Source organism: Vigna unguiculata, unplaced genomic scaffold (assembly GCF_004118075.2).
Source record: "Vigna unguiculata cultivar IT97K-499-35 unplaced genomic scaffold, ASM411807v1 contig_208, whole genome shotgun sequence".
Lineage (NCBI taxonomy): Eukaryota > Viridiplantae > Streptophyta > Magnoliopsida > Fabales > Fabaceae > Vigna > Vigna unguiculata.
The window spans coordinates 67,123-82,500 of record NW_021010911.1 but is presented as its reverse complement, the minus strand read 5'-3'; the positions used below and the strand labels follow the sequence as shown (position 1 = coordinate 82,500).

The following is a 15,378-nucleotide window of genomic DNA, read 5'->3' as shown; positions in this document are numbered from 1 at the left end:
TCTTGCAGGAGCTCGGACTGAGTCTAGTTTAGGTCCATCCGAGGGTTTGGACGTCACTTCTTCACTTTTCTGCTTTTTGGATGGGTGCTCTCCCCCGAGTGAAGGCATAAGCCGTAGACAGTCACTAGTTTGATCGCTATGCCATTCTCGGCAACGATGTGGTGATAGCTGATCGACGAGTTGCTTCGGTCTACCTTGTTGAATCATCTACATTGATTGAGGACTCGATGTCAGAATGCATTCTTCGATACCCTGTTGTAGAAGTTTTCATCTAGTTCCTGTAGCTAGTCGTAGATGCATATTATAGCTGCTATCGGATCAGAGGTTCGGGGGATTTTTCACTTGATTATTTAAAAATAGATATTCATTTCATTCCTGTTGGATCTCTTGCTTTCAAGTTCTTTTAGTTTCTATGTAACTCAATCAGGACGTAGATGTAGATACGGATAGGGGTCAACCGGGTAACCAATCCCGGTGGCTGGATGACTCCTTCACCCTTAGATCGCAAGACTAAGGCAAACGAGGCGGAACCTCGGTGGCGTGATAGGCTGGTTCTCACCAGGGTCAGTCCTATCACAAAATTGGAGTTTCTAACCTCACTCTGCTTGGTAAGGCAGAGCCCTATGTTAGTCACATAGGCACCCCCCGGTTTCTTAGTGAAACTCATCAAGGTGAGGGTGGGCTAGCTTATAGCTATTCTATCACTCAGGGATCCAGAATGGAGCAACTGGGGGTGACGCGGAAGCCACCCGGGTGGGGCTGGTAAGATATGATATCAAGCGGTCTAGAATAGAATCGAAAGCTCAAAAGGGAAGTGAAGGATCAGTTCCTCCCATGCAATGTGGCATGGCTCGCTCGTGACTCATTGAGGAAGGGGCACGGTTCGAGATTATGTGAAGGACCCTAATGCTTAACATAAATAAGAGGACAAAGTCTTCCATTGAATGGCTGGTTTACAAACCTGGGCTCAGACGTAAGTCAGGAGAGGATTGAGCCTCTTGGTGGACTACAAGTTGAAGAGTTCATAATGTTGGGAAAAAACGGATCTGCCATTCCTACTCCCCAGTTATGTCATCCCTTACCTATGATTCCATCCTAGTTTTCGCCGCCCATGGTTCCGAGAGACCCAATTTATACAGAATGAGCACCTCACCCCTTTCTTTCCTTGTAGTTGGAGTTGGGCAAGATTTCACTTGTAAATGGATTGGCTTTAGATGCGGCTCATAACCACTGCTTGTGAACAGCTTGACTCCTGCTTTCCCGGCTACAGTACAGATTGTGCCAAAGACAGCTCGCTCCTGCTCAAAAATCACACAATAAGCCAAGGCAAGGCGGCCAGTTCTAATCTAGCTATTTCAAAACAAATTCTCATCTCAGGAAGACAGATCGAACTATTACAGATAGAACAGATAGATTGGTGTAGGCTCTAAGCCAAGCCGCCTATCTCGTGTGCTATAAAATACACAACGTACTTTCCCGAGCCTTTCTCAAGCTATTATGTCTAGTCCCAGGTACAAAGAGGTGTATATATAGCGTTCTCCTTCCTGCCTCGACCCTTTCGGCTAAGAGGAAATCCGGAGCGACAAAAGCGATTCCGGTCTCCCCACCATTCATTTGAAAGGTATAAGGCACGCCATTCGGTCCTTTCTAAAGTAGTAGTAGTGGTGGCTATCTCCGAAGTCTGGGATCTATTCCAACTTTACTTCATGTAAATAGTTGATAAGATTCGTGAACCCTGTTGAGTCCACGGGAAGATCTTCTTGTTCGGATTGCTAGCTTAGCTGCCCTTTGGATACTACAATTTTCTTTTCATTTTACAGTTTACATCCAGGCCAAGTCCTTTTCTGCCTGTGGGAAACCAAGCAATGGATTCTCCCTGTGTCAATGTTATGGGTCCAATTCTAACTCTTTCATTGCTCTCTCCAGAAGCTTCACTTGCGACCTTATGCTTTCTATCCTAAATAGAGAAAGAGGGAAATAGGTCGTCAAATCAAAAGACGAGGCTGAGCGTTAGCGATGGGCTGGGTAACGAAGGGTGAGTGTCACGATGGTGCGAAGCAGAGAAGGAAAGTCAAGGGCTTTGTGGGCTAAGGGATCTCGATATGCCCCTTTAGATAAGAGTCAGTAGGCCTAGAAGGCTCCTATGCCAAAAGAAAATGCTCTACATGACTAAAGTCAAGGCGAACGGCATTAGTACAGCTGTTAAGAAGACTCTCCGATGTTGACTTTGTAAATTCATAGGCCTTTGTAACCGGTAGGTTACTTTTTACATAGAATTTCTAATGGAACTACCGTCTATTGTATAGGGCTACTATATTCATTTGTACTCGTCTACTAATGCCGGTCGGATTAGCTACATCGGATTGACTACTACCCTAGGATGATAGGACCAGTTGGAACGGCTTCTTCTCTTTCTACCTACACATCTCAGAGCTCATACACCTGCGCATCTCACTAGCGTCCTCTCTGTCCCGTAAGCATTTAGGGTCTTACTCTCTCTTCTCGGTCAGTATATTCCCCTAATCTCTCTATCATTGGCATTGGCATTGGAATAGCCAACAATAATAGGTAATGAACTCCTTGGGATCGAAAGAGAACTTTTGCTTTGGTCTCGAGGAATTGTTGAGCGAGGCTGACTTTAGAGGTGTAAGCACCGCGAGTCTCAATCCAGTCAAATTCCTGTTGGCTCATAACTGAGCGAAAGGCATAATAGATTCTTGCTCTTCTTAGCCTTGCAAATGAGGCGGTTGATAGACCCTTCCTGTCCTAGTGGTATGGTTAACATAAACTTCTGACTCTGAGGCTAGCTCTAGGACAAGCGGAGGTTCTTCTTTCTCCTCTGGGGTTAAGTCCAATACTAATGTGTATCTTTCTGCTTTATTCACTTCCTGAACAGTTTCTGTGCCCATTCTGGATTGAATACCTGTATATCTTGGTAAGATTAGGGTCAACGGTTTGTGCCTGTCTATTCCATCCATCCCTTCGTGGAGTTAGGGCGTGTGATGTGTCCTTTCCGATGCCCTCGGCCGCATTTCGGAATCAAAGAGTCATGGTGCTTTAGTTGTGGGTTAGCAGGGATAAGTTGGACTGCGCTAGTAGTTAGGGTGGTAAGATGAGCACCGCGATCGAAGGGCTCACTCTATGGAAGTCCTCTCCCACTTGAAAGCTAAATAAGGACACAAAGAATTGTATTCCATTCTTAGCAGAGGTTCCTTCCATCTAATCCCTCGAAGTACTTCGCTCACCTTCGAAGAGTGAAATGATCATTCAAAGCAGACTAACTAAAGGCATAGGGCAAAGGAGCTTAGAAGGGTGAGGGTGGCGGAGGGAATAAGGTATGAAATCACTTAGATAGAAGCATGTTGGATGACGGCCCCTATCGCTAATAAGAGACTGAATGGCAACAATTATGGATTCATAAATTTGGAGAAATAAGGTAATAGAAGGCTAGCTATATGCTTAACACAGCTAGTTCGAGAGCCATCGAAGTATCTAACTGCGCATTATAGCTAATCTGTCTGAGCCATCTCTTTTGAAGGTATGACACCTGCTAGGTTGACCGCGCCTCGAGGGAGACTATGGTAAGGTCGGATAGATCGAGTCTTTTGATACTCTTATTCTTAGGATTGGGCCCCTCAGTAATGAAAGCTATTGAAGAATGCCTCCCACCCGAAAGAGAAGAAGACATCGAGAAAACAGGGTGGCTCTCAAACTGAAACACATGTGGTAGGGTCTCTCTTTGTGAGCATACCAACCCGAGTTGGATCAATGAGGATGGTGTGATCTGACCTCTCAATCGTGGGTTTCCCCGTTCGAGGACTCCCTCGCCTTTGTCTTTCCTTTCGGCAGAGAAGAAGACGGAAAAACATAAGGGGATCTTTTTTTTTAAACTCCAAGGAGGATGGGCATGACAGAGTTTGGCAAGAATCATCCCTTCCTTTTTCAAAGACGACGAGCCGCCCACCTTCATTACCTAAGATGAAGAATTCTCACCCATGCTACGAGTCTGCGGTCAAGCGCAATCTGAGATCCCTCGTCGATAGACATGAACCAGGCGAGTCCGAATCCCTTTCTGTTTTGTTTTGTCAGCTGATCTTACGAGCTTTCATAGAAAGCCTATATCTTATAGCGCGTACAAGAAGAAGTGGTGGACAATCTTCTCTGCGCTCTTTGACCTACCATAGATCCTTAGTGGTGGACCGATCGACCTCAAGCCCTATCGTCAAAGACAGACTCTTTTAGTGCAATGAGATAGGTACTTTCAAAAAGTCAGTGGTAGGTTGTTCTCGTCAAGCAGTAAGGCGACAATCCAATCCTGAGCTTCGTCAATAGGCGTCCAATCCTGGGAAAAAAGTAGGGTAGAATCGCCGAGTCGTCTAGCCTAGTAAAAAGCAAGAGCCCCTGCCTCAACTCCACAATCACAATCATTTGTAAAGTAAAAAAGGGTGGTTTGCTCGTGCAATCTACGATAAATTCGTTCATTCACATGTTTTATTTTATCTGTTTGACTCAGAAGGAGGAGAAGACGAAGCCGAAGATACAGAAAGAATCGTCTCCAGCGCACCGATGGGAGACGGGGCCCCCGCAAGGAAAAGTGCTGCTCTCATAACCGACTGTTTTAATCTTTTTATGGATGTGATATATCTGATGTTCAATTCTGTCATAGGGGCTGCTGCACACTGATATAAATCAAATTGAATTACGTCATCCGAGTGAAAATCAGACGATTCCACAGTTTGACCTGTCTATTAATGTCACGTCCCGCCTGTGCAGACTGACCTTTCTTTCATGACACTCTCGGCCATAAGCTGTATTATGTGTTTTCGCTAGGACCGACTTCTTTCGGGGCTACTCTCCTCCCGCTAGAAATGTAATAATACATCGAGAGTCTAATCCCGTGGCCCCCTCCGGCCAAATCAGTTCATTTCGCTCTCAGCGACCGCTCTTCGTTTAGGACGGACCGCTCTTCCTCTTCGGGTCCTCCTTGACTTATCTTTCTCCGGTCGTCCCCTCCGATCATGATCTACTTACTCCCTGTGATATAGCTTATGTTCAATAGGATCGAGACTACTCTAACAAACAATTGAAAATGAGAGGCAAGCAGGAATTGAACCCACTAATGGGCCAGCGCTTGGCGTTTACTCTAGCCCGTCTTTATAGGATAGATAGACCTATTTATTCAGTTGTCTTTCCCCTTACCTTATCAGTAGATCGGTGGAGGCCCGACCCTTGGTCCGACCTTGATGCCATAGTTTGGAGGGGGGCTGAGCAGTGGGTTGGAAAGAGTTGTAGAAAGAGAGGAATCGAGATAAAGTGCACTTTCCCTTGATGTCAGTCTATTCCAACAAAGCACACAATAAGTGAGATGAGCCTGCCAGCTCCGCCTTGGCCCTATGCCTTTTGGCCAGCTCGTCTGGACTTGGCTTTGACCGGTCTGCCCCCCTCTTGCAAGGATTCGACGCCTCCACTTGATGCTTTACGCCCACGCTTCGTTCAGGCAGCGCTACTCGGATATGTCTTGCCAATCGCCAAAGCAGTGCTACTTCCAGGATTTTTTTCGGCCAAGCTCGGGAACCTTCCCTTTAGTGAAAGGCTCTATCCCGGGACGAAGATAAAGAGGGGGGGAAGGCCAAGTACGAGATCACAGGGATCGGGCTGGAGCTTGACAAGAGCGATACAGGAAACCATACAATCGAAGGCTAGCAAGAAGAAGCAAAAAGATAGTCAAAGCTCAAGGGATTCATCACGAAGGCAAGTGCTCCAGCGGAAGCTATCAATTCAAAGGGAAGACCGGGTAGTGGTAGTTAACCGGGGGAGGGAGCAGCTCATCCGTCAGGATGGGATCCCTCTACTTCACGTTTTTGGCTTATCTTTTTATTGCTCAGACGCTTCCCATTGTCCGTCTGGTTGATGAAATAGGGGTTCCCGGTGAAGAAGAGGAGAAAGAAGACCTCAATCGTAAAGTAAGATCATATATCCTTTACACCCTGTCACGAACTATGATGGAACTGCCCGGCTAGCCATCTCATATGCTTCACACATGATGTTCGATTGCTTTCATAGAGCACATGACTATCTTCCAATCTAGTCTCGGTGGATGCTTTGCTACACACCCCTTTACTGGGACTGTCTTTGGCAAAGCCCGGTGATTGTATAATGGATACAGCTCATTGAGAAGAAGGCTTTCCCTCTTTCCTGTCCGGCCAAGTTTGAACTTCGATCGCTGGAAACTCATGCTTTCAGGCTTGCGTGCTTGTTCGAAACTCTTGATCTTCTCTCTAATCCCCATGCCATGATAGGAAAAATGGACCTCAATAGTAAGAAAACCCTGGAACAACGGAAAGGCTTCTCCCAAGGGAGATGGTCCCATAGCGTCTATCAGAGTCTGTTGATTGCCTTTTTATCTTTCTCCTCCTTCCCCTTCCATTCTATATCAGCTAGCTGGAAAAAGGGCTGTCCCGATGTGACTTGTCATCCTTGATGGCGGTCTTCTAACTCTTATGGCTACTCCATGCGGCTAGCGCCTTCCCATCCGAGTGACATAAGCCTTCCCCTGCAGTGAAGTTTCTTCCGCTTGAAAAAAAAAGCATTTCTTATCCATCGCTCGTAGGGGTACTACTTCTCTCCTACTATCAAACCATATCGAAAAAGGAAGTCTTTCTAGCACTGATATGGCTCATGCTCCATAGCCTACTTAATTAACCATGCTCTCGTTCGTGCCCCATGTCTTCCATAAGTAAGTAAATGGCTCATAAGACAAGCAAGAATTCAAGCATCATTTCCAGGCACGTGTAAAATCAAATAATAAGGGACGGTCGGGATCGGTCTTTGTGCCTATGGGAATAAAGAACCTGGCCTTCGGGCAATTCATGTCTTTCTTTGATTTAGTACTACTTTAGTTTTTCAAAGGAAGATATTTTCTTTCCCTGCAGTGCTATAGTGCGCTTGGACTCTATCTCCGCTCCGCTGTCTGGCTTTCATGAAGAAAGATTGAAAGCGTCCTTATGTCAAAGATGTTCGTGTACTTTAGAAATAGGACTGCTCTTTCTAGGACTGTTAGCCCTGGTCTCTAGCCACCTAGAACTACCAGAGACTCGATCCACCTCAGGAACATTCAAAAGACTAAACTGGAACTCACTTATTGTCTCATGCCACCTCGGAAGATAAGACATATTCTCAGACAGAAAAGAAAGGACTTACCACTTGGCCACACTAAGAAGCCGGAGTCTGAGCTAGTAGCTAGCCCCAGGTATAGAACTGGAGTTCTCTATCAGGGAATTCCAGGAGTGAAATAGCAGGATTTTTTTTTTCATTGGATAGTGGTGCTACATGGAGTTAGGAAAAATAGGATCTCATGTGGAAGAAGGGCTAGACTGAAAGAAGATCTAAATAAGACAGGATTGTGACCTAATAAGCTAAAAATTCCGGACTCTACTCTAAGAAGTAAGCAAGCGCTACGCCCCTTGAAAGCGAAAGCGAGGAAAGGCTAATTGCGAAGAATCCTGTTATCGAATTAGCTCTTGCTGCGCCTTGTTCTCGAATAAGCTCTTTGAAACAGGAAAATAGCGTATCGTATAGGATATAGGAATGGAAAGGTATCGATTGCGGGCGGCTTTGAACCGGAGAGTTCTAAGGATCGTTGCGTAGGCCTCTTATCTTTGCGGGTGGATGCCCATGGAAAGCTGTTAAAGCAACTGACACCGGTTAATCAATAGTAGTGAGATCCACATCCCTGTCCCCTTCTTGAACAACCTATTCTGTGCGTGGAAGAAAAAGTTGTTTTGCTATAGCACCAAGTTTTATCCTGCAATGATCACCATTTACGCCGCACATAATCGTCTTATAACTGTTAGGAATCTTTCTTCCCATCGGGGAGATCGATCAATTTCAATTTCTCATGCCAGCCCATGAGGGATAAAATCATTCTTAGTTTTGCCGCTAGTGAAGAACAACATTTCTCGAAATAGAGGCGACCGAAGGGAGGGAAAAGGTCTTCATTGATTTCGCCCATAGGTGGGATCTAAATTCCTCCTTTTTGACATGCCACTTCCAGGGAAATGCTATTTGCTAGTTTTCCCAGAGGAAACGATCGGCCCATCGATACCGTATGGAAACAGGAACAAGAGAAGAACGAAGCCCTACATCGCTGTCTTCCGGGGTATTGAGAATGTGGTATTGCTTCGCGCGGTCTCAGTCTCAGTAGGTTGCTAGCTTCCTTGCTCCGATATGAGTTGATAAGTATCCGGGGAAGTCCCCTATAAGGCTAGTCCCGTTCCACTCTTCTCTCAATGTCAGTGCTTGGGATCGGGTACAGCGAGATCACTTTTCAGCTTGTTAGTCTGCTATGCATGAAAGCAAGGAGGAGTTTTTCTTTAATTACTCGGCGGTATGTGATCAATTTGTATACAAGGTCTCACATGTAGAGATGCCCTACCCATAGAGGAAGGAGTTGGTAGCAGACAAGTCATTCAGCAATGAAACTTCCATGGCGTAAATAAATGGATCTTTCACGAATCTGTCTAGAGAGATCTATATTGCATAGATAAGGTGCCTATCTCTACACGTCCACAATGAGATCAATCAGAAAAGCAAAGAAGGAGCTTTCTTGGAAAGCCTTGGTATGGTCCACTCGATGAGTATCCCTGGAATTTACCTTCCAAATTGTAAAGAGAAGGTCTTACTCCCTACCGTTGAATGCGTGTGGTCAACTGTGTAATCGAGGAAGCCAACATTGACTGACTTTCATGGTTCAGATTCGAAAGAAGAAAGAGTTTGGGATGAAAGTCCGAGCTTTGCTATCAATATTTCGTAGTTATACCGTTGATACTCTTCTTTGAATAACTGACCGACGGCGGAATGGTAAGCTTCCTCGTTCGCTTTCGCGGGTCAAAGAAGATCAATATGTAACATAACGGAAATGAAAGCTAAAATAGCAACATGAGATAGGAGAGAGTTGACCCAGGCAACGCCAATCTCGATTCAACTACATACAGTTGGTGTAAGGGGAGAACAGCTGTTGAGGAGTCAAATCTTTCTAAGGAATCTCCTTTTCACACAGACACCATTATGAACAATTCGTTCACTTTGCTTTGGCTTGATGGAAGTCACAGTATTCCTCAAGCTTTGTTCCTATGGCTTTCGATTCTGGATTCGGAACAGGTTTGATAAGTCCTTTGCTAGATGCTATCTTGTATACCACGCCCAGTGGGGAAGATATATTGCTGCGTAATGACCGTACCCTAAAGACTATGTACATCTTAACTGAACAAGTACTAACACTAAGAGAGTCACCTGTGCTCAGACAAAGGGACTAGGAATATAGATAATGGTTTATTCTTTAGTCGTATCCAGAAGGCATTCTATCGCCATAGGACTACCTTGTTAGAGGTAGTGCCTATCTATCCCTTGTCATAGCAGGCCTCATCCGTGAAGGCTAAGACGTGGATGCACTCTAGGGCGCGAACCTTTTCTTTTTTTGAAACTAAAAACATAAGATGATAGGCCGAAGTTGGAAATGAAAGGTCCCGAGGTCCATAAAACAAAGGCATTATAAGCCCAATTATCCGCCTTAGATAAGAATGATGACCTAAACGCGTGTATAGTGCTGCACGACTGGTAAGATAAAGGAGAGCCTTCCAAGTGTGCATCAGACTAGTAAATAGATTAACTACCAGCTAAGCTAATAGGATGGTGGCATAGCAAGGAAGTCCCCCTCAGAGAGGTGGGCTGGGTATGAGCGAGTCGAGACCATGGATACGACCTTCTCAGTAGATCGCCAAGGTGAGACTCTTGAATCAAAGGTAGACAGCCTAAGAGGCTTCATTCCAAGGGGCAAACAGTAGTTTATTCAAGAAGATCTGGGCCCCACAGCCTAATAGAGTAGAGCGCAGAATACTTTCCCAAAAGATTGTTTTCTATTAGTCAGAGAATCTCAGAAGCTAAGCTTTGATTTGAAAAGGCACTGCTCTCACCGGCGTATGTGCCTAGATTAGGTAGGACTAGCTGCTTAACCGGCCACTTGACTCTTTCCTACCCCTATGGGAAGCATGAAGGAATTCTTCTATGACTCTAGGCGAAAGGCCATGGATCACTCTTACTATAGAGAAATCCTTTCATTGAACTCCTCGTACTAAAACCTGTCCTACACCATGGACTCTACACTACATACTTGATTGACTGGCTTAGTAGACCGACACCAATGTGCTAATTCTTTTATTGGTAATGGTATGTTTTGTACGTGGATACCACGAGGTTTAGTAATTGATATGGAACAACAGACTTAAAGTCTTGAACGTTCTACGAGGACCGATCTATCTTCTGCTCCGTAGGTACATGTTAGGGCGCTTCAAAGTTGTTTCATTTCAATTTCAAAAAGGGTGTTTATTAGCGGCATTGGCTTGCGCCAAATTTGCTCATTAAAAAATCTTCTTCAATGTCTGAAGTTGCAATTGTACTTTTTTTTTCTCTGGCTACTGATTGATACATAAATACCTTTTACAAAGCAACTCGCACCGCACGTCGCGAGCAGTGGGTTGCCCTGTTTTGGCTTACTAAGTCACGTGTAAGGCTTGCATATTGGAGACTCTTATCAGTCAGTACAAAGCCAGCCAGGCAGAAGAAGAAGGATTCTCTTCGAGGTGTCCATCCGTGCCAATAAAAGAAAAAGAAAGAGTTCAACCCACTTGAAAGAGGAAAAGTACCGGAAAGTACGGATTCGGGTTCATCCCTCAATCAAGCACTACTTGAAGGATAGATTCAACCATACGCCTAGATCGGAAGGAGTACGCTCTAAGAGCAGCTTTCCCCGCTCTTACCTATGCATTCAAGCTCACCTAACTTGGTTCTAGTGTTGTGACTGGTACTCTACCAAATCAAGAAATTCTTGGATTGGTTGCTTCTTAGAGAGCAGCTCTTCCGACAGCTCGTATTCATCCCTTCCCCATGAGGACAATCAGCCCCTTGCTTTCATTTGAATATTGGCCCTCGCGCTTCACGGCTAGATTGGAGTAACTCATAGCTAGGGCTTTCTATTTCAGAAGGACGGCTTCTACTCCACTGAGCTCATCGCCCCTTTCTATCCCTTGAGTGAGGTTGAGGTCAGAATTCTCTTATTTAAAGAAAAAAAGGAATCTCTCTGACAAGGGCAACGGCTGGGAAAGAAAAATCCCTTATCTATCTTTCTTTTATTGTCTCAAAGAAATCCATTCCGGAAGCGGAAGGTCGGCTTGGCCTTGCGTAAATCAGATATCTTGTCCCAGGCTACTCTCTTCCCTTGTAGGGTACGCTCCCAAGAAGATCAGGTGAGCCCGAAGACCGAATCAATGTAACTTACACTTTTCTTTGAATTGAGGCTGTTATAGAGGCAAAGGCTTTTGCAATTCCAGAGGGCTCTCCCTGCAGGCTCAATGTATGCTATAGCTCCATAAAGTGTGAGTTTGGCCTCAGGCAGGATAGAGAGAAAGCTGTGAGTTCTCGTTGTCCTTCGACCCCTTCCTTTGGCCACGTCTACCATTTCATTAAGTCAGTTCGGTAGCTAGGTCAAGACCCAGCCGTCACATCAAGATCGTAAAATATAGATGCTCACCAACGGCTGAGAAAGTGAAGCCGTTTGGCAATTCGTAATACTCACCAAAGCGTTCCTTGAACAGGGTTTATAGTAAAGAAGATATTTCATATCTCAGAGCATCAAATGCTAAAGTCAGATCGGGGTCGGGTCGAGGCAAATTTAATAATGGTAAAGGGCGCCGCCACCACAGAGCATAAATGACTACAACTGCCAGAGGAAGTAAATCAGAAGAATCATTGAAAAAGAAGTCCATCTCATAACAAATCCAAATTCCCTCCATAAAGAGATTCCTGCACGGAGTAGTTACTTACAGAATCTCAACCTATTAAGGCTCGGTGCGGTACACGGAACATCTCAATAAAGACAGTAAAAGCAACTACTTTCAAGCATCTCGTAGTTGAGCGGTACTGCCCAGTTCCAACATGGACAAGGACTGCTGAACATGGATAGAACGAGAGTCGAACTCGCATGTCTCTCTCTCTTGCTATCCCCTTCCCCTGCTATGCTTCCTTCCTCCCTACCGATCAGTGAGCAGCACTACTGTTTTATCAGCGGTCTTCTCTCACTTAAAAGTCTCCCAGACCCGCCTTCTGTACTTGGAAACGAGCTAACAAACGTTAGCGAGCATATAAGAGGGCATGAAATAGCTCTACCGGGACTTCTCCTTATATATAGCTTTTAGATATATCTCAAGATAGCTTTGAACTACTTCCACGCAAGGAAAGATAGTACGTACTACCAATATCAGGGAAAGCAGACTGAGATACCGCTTGAAAAAGATAGATGACAGGTATGTGTTGAAGCATATCGAGAGAACGAGAACTGAAATGAACCATATCGAGCACTGGTCTCACTCTACAAGTTAAGTTCGATGAGCTCCTAGCGTACCTGTGCCTACTATCTACTTAGTGTGTGTGCTTAGGGAAAGCAAGTAAGCTGAGCAGTAGTGGGGTCAAGGGCGATCCCTTTCGCCTTTGAGCCTCTTCCTTCGAGGAGGAGATAGAATGGACCTGATAGACATGCCTAAGACCGGAGCCTGTCTTGTGAATCAAGTTCGAAGGGCCTATTCGTATTCATTTACGGTTCCCGTTTCATGACTAGATAATGGTTACCGAGCAAATAGCAGTTGAAAAGGCTGTAGCTGCATCAAAAGCGAAAAGAAAGGGTGGTCAATCCGATCCGATGATTCGCCCCTAGAAAGGGTGTGAGCGAGAGGCAATTCTTTCTCTTTTTTTTCTTATCTGGGAAGGCCAAGGGTAAGTCGGCATTTGCTTAAGATAGGGGTGTCCGCGGGTGGATCAGAATGAGTCCTGCGGTGCACCTTAAATATTGGTAAGTGGGACTCATTAGAGCGTATTGGTCTTTCAAGCACCTGGGGCTTCCTTCTTTGCCAATTCCAGTTCCGAGTCAGGTCGCACCAAGGCTTGTTGTTTTCCTAAATGCCTCAGGTTTTTTAATTCCGTATTCCTATGTCCGTGACCCAATATCCATCCAGCTTGTCAAGCTTTTTCGTTTCATCGAGTGGGCCTGCACATCACTAAAACGAGGATAAGCACCCCAACCTTAGCATCCTAAAAAGCAAAGTCAAATCCATTTTTGAAGAAAATAAATTCCTGATCTATTAAAGAAGTATCAAAAGAGTATCCTTTATTAGTATTAGTATTAGTACGACCACATCCATGATTCTGTCTTTGCGAAGATTGATTACTCACGGCACACACACTATATCTTCGATGATTTCCATTCCCCTTGGTTATATTCATTCCGTTAGGAATTCCCAAAATGAAGACGCGCCGGCTTCTCGCCTACTCCTACTACTCTTTCGACTTCTACTTTCGGCTTAACCCCAGTGCTTCCGTTCATAACTGCACCATACGGATTTTCAATGCGATAAGATCTTGTGAAGTAAGGTTTGAAGTGAGTGATCCCACTTCTGATGTAAGTGATGCTATGTGCTCTTATCTGTATGTTCTAACTGCTGTCCGTGCCCCCCTTTGCTCTGGGTTTTGCTTCCGAAAAGGGTCTTAGACCCCCGCTTGGGAAAAGCATGGTTCAGGTAATGTATCTACGCGAGCCTGGTTTAGTTTCTGTCCATGACAGGCCGAAAAACTTTTTTCAATCCATATGTAGAAAAAGGGACTTAGGCAAGCAAAAAAGGAAAGCATGTGGGCCTTTGAGTTTTTACCTTAGATTTAGATAAGGTCACTTCTTTTTAGGAAGTCTCTGTAAGGCTCTAGCGTATAAATAGCTTTCTTCTTTTTTTTTTTTGGAATGCCTTCGTCCGAATCTTTCAGGAGTCTGTGTAAGCTTAGCAGTTAAGAAAACTCCTATTGTCATATTCTCATAGGATTTCCAGTGCAAGCCCAGGTAAATCCCTTCCCATCATAGAAGGATGATATGTGTACGGGATCAAAAGGCGGATATGCTGGTTAAATGGTATCTTTCTTCTCCTTTTCTAAGATTATAACCTTAGCAAAACGGGTAGAAAACACTTTTCCAGTATATCTCAGCCGGTGTCTTGTATGGACACTGTTGTTGAGTTGGTTGGCTCCATAAAGGAGTCCTTCAATCGTCTTGTAAACCGTTATGTACCCCAGATTCAAACTATTCCCCTTGAACAAGGGATGAAGTTTGAACCAACCTGGAAAACTGTGCCGACCCACTCTTTAACTCAGAGGGTATGGATCGAAGAATTCGCAAGCCCCGTGCTACCGGCTGGAGCCAATATGCTGACGTTATCTTTATATCAATATAAATCTCCCGCACCTATCGGTACAGCATCCTCAAACCTTAGAAAAGATCCAATTACTACTAATACTAATGGGCTTTACTCAAGCTAAGCTATAGGATTTCTTTCTCCCCCTTTCTCTTCGAAGAAGTCTACAACAAACAAGTGGGAGAGGCAGGATTCGAACCTACGTAGAAAAACTTCAACAGATTTACAGTCTGTCGCTTTTGACCACTCGGCCACTCTCCCCTTCCCGGGCCGAGGCCCCCCTCCATCAATGGGTTCTAAGAAGGAGGGATAAAAACCTGAAATAAAGCTTATTGATTTGATTGAAGGGAACTCAGACTCTTTTTTAGCTTAGCTAGCGTTCCGCTAGTCAGTTCATAACAATCTCTGTACAAAGGGCAAAGCTTCTACGACAGCTCCCCCCTAGTCGCTTCTGGCGAAGCTGCGAGTTCATGAGCAAGTGAATTGAACGAACCAAGTTCCTAAACTAAAAAAGGGAGTAAGAAATAGAAAAAAAAGAAACAAGAAACTTCCCACTTTGGATGTCCCACGATTCTGCTAGTTTAGAAACTAAGGGGAAGGACAGGGGTCGCTAGGTCAGAAAAGCTATAACTCCAAATTCTCCCCAAGTAGGATTTGAACCTACGACCAGTCAGTTAACAGCCGACCGCTCTACCACTGAGCTACTGAGGAACAACGGACTTAAGTTAAGGAAGCCGACTCTCGTTCTTTGGACACCAACCTATGACCGAACAAAAAAGGGTTCGTCACTCTTTTTCACATACACCGGGATAAAAGGTTACGATAGCAAGCCCCTCCTCGGCCGGAGAGCCTCCAGGACAAGGGGGCGGCGGTCAACCATCCACTCTCGAGATTCATCTTTATCAATCGATCTCCGCGTCCTGCCAGTTCGCTAAGTAGACTCACTCTCCCGAGGGGCAACAATGGAACTATTCCTGCCAAAAACAAGGGACCTACTTCTCATCCTAGGAGTTAGCAGGTATGATTGCCTCTCTGTCTGTCTCTCCGAGTTTATACTACTAATTAATAAGTAGCACTTCTGCTATTCAATCATAGA

The 15,378-nt window shown here is 44.9% G+C and overlaps 2 non-coding genes across 2 annotated transcripts; both read right to left on the bottom strand.

Annotated features, from left to right (window-relative positions):
- Positions 1–14,460: 14,460 nt before the first annotated feature.
- On the bottom strand, positions 14,461–14,543 carry TRNAY-GUA. Its single transcript has one exon. It is a non-coding gene; the product is annotated as a tRNA-Tyr (tRNA).
- Positions 14,544–14,921: 378 nt separating this feature from the next.
- TRNAN-GUU lies at positions 14,922–14,993 on the bottom strand. Its single transcript has one exon. It is a non-coding gene; the product is annotated as a tRNA-Asn (tRNA).
- Positions 14,994–15,378: the final 385 nt, after the last annotated feature.